This window comes from Nycticebus coucang, chromosome 5, assembly GCF_027406575.1.
Source record: "Nycticebus coucang isolate mNycCou1 chromosome 5, mNycCou1.pri, whole genome shotgun sequence".
NCBI classification, from domain to species: Eukaryota; Metazoa; Chordata; class Mammalia; order Primates; family Lorisidae; genus Nycticebus; species Nycticebus coucang.
The window spans coordinates 139,542,042-139,548,309 of NC_069784.1; positions in this window are offsets into that span (position 1 = coordinate 139,542,042).

The window sequence follows — 6,268 nt, forward strand, 5'->3', positions numbered from 1 at the left end:
CTCAGTTTACTCAGTATGAAGTAACGACTGTGACCTTCCTTCAGGGCAGAGCACCTATAGACCTCTGACAATATGTTGATAACATACGTCAATCCTCTGGCCCGTATCTCTGAGGAAGGGCGGCATGCCCTTGGATCTCAGGCTTCACGGGGTGTACTGCTTCAGAGAAAAGGCCTAAGGAATTTTACAATTCCAAAAAAGCCTAACTCTGCGAGTAACCCAGGGGGGTCAAGCCTCTGGAAGAAAAGCATGTCATTTTAAACTCGCACTGAATTTACTTTGTGTGCTTGATGTAGGATAAGTTTATTTCTAAATATTATCCTACATCAAATAGCATTAAAGAAGAAAGGCCCTTAAAAATTTAAATAACGGGCGGCGCCTGTGGCTCAGTGAGTAGGGCGCCGGCCCCATATGCCGAGGGTGGCGGGTTCAAACCCAGCCCCGGCCAAACTGCAATAAAAAAATAGCCAGGTGTTGTGGCGGGCGCCTGTAGTCCCAGCTGCTGGGGAGGCTGAGGCAAGAGAATCGCGTAAGCCCAAGAGTAGAGGTTGTAATGAGCCGTGTGACGCCACGGCACTCTACTGGAGGGCAGTACAGTGAGACTGTCTCTACAAAAAAATAAAATAAAATAAATTTAAATAACAGGCCTTCAATTGCATCAGAATCATTTTCTGTTAGGTCTGTGGTCTCTATTGGTCACACCTGACTTTGATCTTCAGTGACAGTGTGTCTCAGTACACAGTATTACAATCCCATAATAACAGTATTCCATGGCTGCTTCCTGATGGAGTTATAGTAATAAACAAGTATAACCCGAGAAAAGCAAGGGAGTCTTGATTATTTGTAATATTGCTCATAACTACTTTTCTTGACCACTATACACTATTTGTACATTATTTTTCCTCCCCGCAGAAGGTAGGTGTAGAGAAATTGAATAGCTTCTTAAATAAAAAAGAAACTGCTCCTGCAAAATTGGTGGAGAAGAAGACCTTGCATGTGAGAAGGGGCTCCTGGATCCTATAGCTGGTCAGTCTTATCTCCTGATCTTTTCCTTTTTCTCATGAGCAGTGTTCTACAACTTGAGCCATCCAAAGAATCCTCTGCAGATTCCTAGAACCAACTCTCAAACGTGGGAGGTCTGGAGTGGAGCCCAGAAACCTATATGGCTAACCGAGCACTCAGGGCCTCCAGTCAGTGTTCAGCATCTGGAGAAACACGACCGAGGGCCCTCATGCTGTTGCCACCACTGGGCTGGTGTCAGGAGACCATGGTTTGCACTTGGGGGCCTAAATCGAATCTTTGAGTTTTCTACCAGTTTCTAGTCCATGGAAGCGTATGAGCTAGAATATTTAAGTAGAGCTCTATATGAAATAAAAAAAGGAATAATTTCCTCCTAAGTAGCTAACCAGGGATTTGGATGAGTTCTTTTTACGCTCAAAGTCCCAGTTTCCCCACTGTTCTGTGTTGCTGCAAAGAAGGATTTATGTTAACATGTATCTCTTTACTTTAAGCAGGTTATGTGGTCTAAAGCATAAGAGGACATAACAATAGATAGATCCATCTACATGATTTCCCTGTGGCTCAGTGAGTAGGGCGCCGGCCCCATGTGCCGAGGGTGGCGGGTTCAAACCCAGCCCCAGCCAAACTGCAACAAAAAAATAGCCGGGCATTGTGGCGGGTACCTGTAGTCCCAGCTGCTCGGGAGGCTGAGGCAAGAGAATCGCGTAAGCCCAAGAGTTAGAGGTTGCTGTGAGCCGTGTGACGCCACGGCACTCTACCCGAGGGTGGTACAGTGAGACTCTGTCTCTACAAAAAACAAAACAAACAAAAAAAAAAACTAGAAAAGACAACCTTACACAGTTCTTTCATATTCGGACATTGTATAGAAGGTACAAATGGGAACATCACTGGCTACTTTGAATCTTAGGTTTGTGGAAGTGAGTGTCAAGGCCTGGCAGTGTGCCAAAATCTCACATGCCCATCAAGGGTCAGAACTGGCCATCACAGAACAAGCTGCACTCCTAGCTTCCCTGTTGGCTATGTCAGAAACAGGTCTTGTGCAGTTGGACTGATTTCTGGCCAGAGGTTAGAAGGAAGCTGGTCTTCCCTTTCCATGTACCCATTATGGGTCAGCACTGTGTGGGCATCTTGTATGTGTGTGTATGATTACAGTATGTGTGTGTGCTTGGACGAGAGGTTGAATCCCCTGTGAAGAGCTTTAGCATGGAGCTGCCCTTTCAGCAGACTTTCTGGGAAAAGCCACAGCCTGTCACAAAGGGAGTCTTCATCCTTGTCGAGTTCTAGAGCCTTTTGCAAAGGTGATGGCAACTTCAAAACCTCAGTTTTCATCTCTGGCCCAGATATCTCTGTTCTCTGGGATGATGATCTGTATGTTATCTAAAGAGCTTTTCTTTTCTTTTGGAAAATAAGGAAAAGGGTAATCTGTAATTTCTATTCTGTAATCATCTCAGGGGGAAGTAGCTATCTTTGTGTTCATTGATTATACAATTTTTGTCAAGAACAGAATATATGTATTACTAATTTGACTATATTTGTTACCAGATGAAGAGGGTCCAGCTGCCTGTCACTGTTAGCCAATGTGTAGATACAGGGATAGGTCCACCAATCTTTATTAGCAGAAAAGCTAGTAATTCTGGAGAACAGTGACAGTAGCTTCTCTAAGACTGTTCTGTTCTTCCATTTCCAGAATCACAGTTTTATATGAAAGTTAAAAGCAGGAACCATGGCTGAGCATGGTGGCTCACGCCTGTAGTCCTAGCGCTGTGGGAGGCTGAGGTGGTGGATTGCTTGAGCTCAGGAGTTCAAGCCTGAGCAAGAGAGAGACTGTATCCCTAAAAACTAGCTGAGCACTGTGGGGGACATCTATAGTCCCAGCTCCTTGGGAGGCTGAGGCAAGAGGATCGCTTGAACCTAGGAGTTTGAGGTTGCTGTGAGCTATGACACCATGGCACTCTACCAGGAGCGAGAAAGGGAGTGAATTTTAATTCATTGAACCATTATAAAAACACTGTATAGATACATTGAAAAAAATCCTCAACCATATACACAAAGTAAATGCATACGACTACAAATGTTTTTAACGTGACATGAAAATTGTTCCAAGTGAAATTAGAAAAATTTTTCTCCCAGTTCAATCTGCAGTATTTGTGTTAGCTTTTTCCATGGGCCCACACCCTTTCCATCACACCGCACACTGAGAATTAGCTTTAAGCACATTACTTCCAGGCTTCTCCTTGATCCTACAGTTCTCATCACATGATAGAAGAAAAGCTTGCCTTTGTAGTAAACTGACTGTATTTTCTCATCTAATCATAAGATAGGAAAAAAATGAAAAAAAAGCACAGCAGTCCTAACTATGAGCTGGAACACTTAATCCCATAGATGGGTAACCACACTGCCTGTATTTCAGTCTTCATTTGGAAATGCGCATAGAATAGTCCTTGTGTCTGTCTCGCAGGATTGTTAAGGCGACAATTTCCCAGGGAGTATTCAGTGCACAGTAAAGGTGATCACAGTGTAAAGAATTGCTTTGTCCTGCTGCCCACGTTTCTGTCAGCCCTCGGGTATGTAGGTACACATTAACTCAATTGGTTTAGTGACTTAGAGAACCAACTGCAGTAAATGAATAAGCTAAGAGACTCCAGAGTTCAACAAGAACCTGTGACACCTAAATTCAAAACCAATTCAAGTGGATATTTTAGCCAAGTCAGCTCTTCCTGTCCTTCTTGAAATTAACGCATCATGCTGCCCCCAGGGCTTGGTGAGTCCTGTGAGAGAAGCAGTTCCCCTGTCCTGCTTTCCATTGTCCTGGGTTTTAGTTCTCACGCTGTGGGTGGAGACATCAGAAAGAATTGGCCTCACAGGCAAGGAGTCTTCATTGCTTAGTAACTCAGTAACTTGCTGGCCAATAAATGGTAAAGAGAAAGGAAGTGGAAACATGACTTTTGCAATCACTATTGCAGTGATTCTGGCAACAGTCATCAATAGACTGCTAACATGGTCTGATGAAGGTCAAGAGGGAACTGGACAATCACAGGGCGCCAGACTTCCACCAGCAGGTCACCTGCTGCTGGTCACAGGGGAGAAGTGATTAACACACTTGGACTCCTGGCCAATCAGGAATCTCTAGGATTTTGGCAGAAGGGTGGGGGATTGGGGAGGTGGTGAGAGGTTTGTTTTGGTTAAATGTATTTAAGAACCTTATTGGAATCAGGTAATTAAGTTCTTTTGAAAATTTTTACCAAGCTTATGTGAGCTGTGATACCACAAGAGAAACTCACACCATGTGGCATTTCCCAAACTTCCTTGACTGTGGAAAAGAGTATCTGTGAGACTAAGGATCCAGGGGTTCTGGTGGCTGAGCCAGGGGGTGCTGTGCGAAGGGCTCAGACCCACACCCAGGTGGAACAAACCCTACTCCTTAGCTGCCTGCATTTCACAAGTAACTAAAACTTCTTACCCTCAAGTTTTGTAATCTATAAAATTAAAGCAGTAAATATCACATTACGTAAGTTAAGTTTGTGTGAGAATTAAAAGGAATAATAAGGGGTGGCACCTGTAGCTCAAAAGAGTAGGGCACCGGCCCCATATACTGGAGGTGGTGGGTTCAAACCCGGGCCCAGCCAAAAACTGCAAAACAAAAAAAAAGGAATAATAAGCCACAAAAAGTCTGATACTGCCAACATGTACTTGATGAAGTTAATTTATGGCAGCTTGAATGTATGCTTCCCACCTGCTGCCCTCTTTTGCTACCAAGCAGACAGCTGTGTGTGTGTGTTTAATCAGGGAGAGATTATAAATGTCCCCCCATGTAATCCTCAAAGCAGTCTTTCTCCTCTTGGAGCGTGAAGGGCTTCTCCAGGTCCTGGTGTCTACTTCTCTGCCCAATCCTTTGGTTCTGTGTGTGGTGAAAACTGGATCTGGAGAAAACTATATCAAGAGAAACCAAATGTTGAATCAACTGATGAGTAGATAAATATTCAATATCTATACAATGGAATATTTTTCAGCAATTTACAAAAAGGTATGAATACACGCTGCAACATGGAAGGATCTGAACACACTGTGCTAAGTGACAGGCACAAAGGACAATATACTGTGTAGTCTATGCACGTGAAACGCCCAGGGTGGGCAGCTTCACAGAGACAGGAGACAGACGGGTGGCTGCGGGGGCGAAGACGCCTGTGAGGGAAGCAGGGAGTGGCCACTGGCTGCACCCACTTTCCTTTCAGGCTGACGAAGGCTTTTGTGAGGGCTGCACAACTTTGTGAATATGCTTAAATCATATCCCAATAAAGTAACAACACTTAACAGCAACATATATATATTTAATATATATATTAAAGAGCAATGGCCCCTTATGTGTGTGAACTATATCAGTTAGCCCTCGTGATGAAAGCAAGCTCTTCATTTCAGAATAATTCCACCTAGCGTGAAAGTAATAGAAGGAAAATGCCGCTTTGCAATCCCTGAGTGAAGTTATTGATTCAGGCAAAAGTCAAGGGATGCTGAAAGCATTTAGTAAATGGTTAATGGGACCTGGGCAGGCACAGGGCAGCACAGTCTAACCCAGGGATTAGTTCTGATCCTAAAGGGAAAAGTGGAAACTCCCAAGGAGGGATGTGGCTGAACTCATTTAGCATCATTACAGGAAGGAGGTCGACTTGGGGTGCTCCCACACCCCCAATCCAGTTAAACCTTTAACTCTGTCATCCAGTTTACAGAAATAAAAGGGAAATTAGACAAATTAGTTAAGCACACTATGAGAAAATCATCACACATATAGAGTAGGTGGGACATTTGACAGGACAACTGAGCCATCTCCACAGTCAGTGGGAGGAGGAGCAGAGGGCTCAGTGCCGCCTGTAGGGGGGAGAGATGCCAGACCCTCCAGAACCAAGTGTACTAACAAGAGAAAAGCCTGAGGTCTCACTGATAGGACCTTTCAGAAATGCAGACCTAAAGACCCCGGAAGAATGGTCTTTTTACGCTTACCTTTGATGGAGAGTAGATGGCCATGTAGGATAGTGATGGACAGGAGGGTGGCAGTAACAGACTGAGGGGGGACCCAGCAGGGGCTGTCTGTCCACATTCTTCTTGGCTTCTCTGCGTGGTGGTGTGCGGTGTGCGAGGCGTGGGCCAGGAGCCTTGTAGAGTGAGGGTTGTCCAGGGAGACAGGAGCAGGGAGAGTTACTCCTTTAGGTTTTCTGCCTTGCTTTGAGGGAAGGAGGAGTGGGAGACAGGGGGG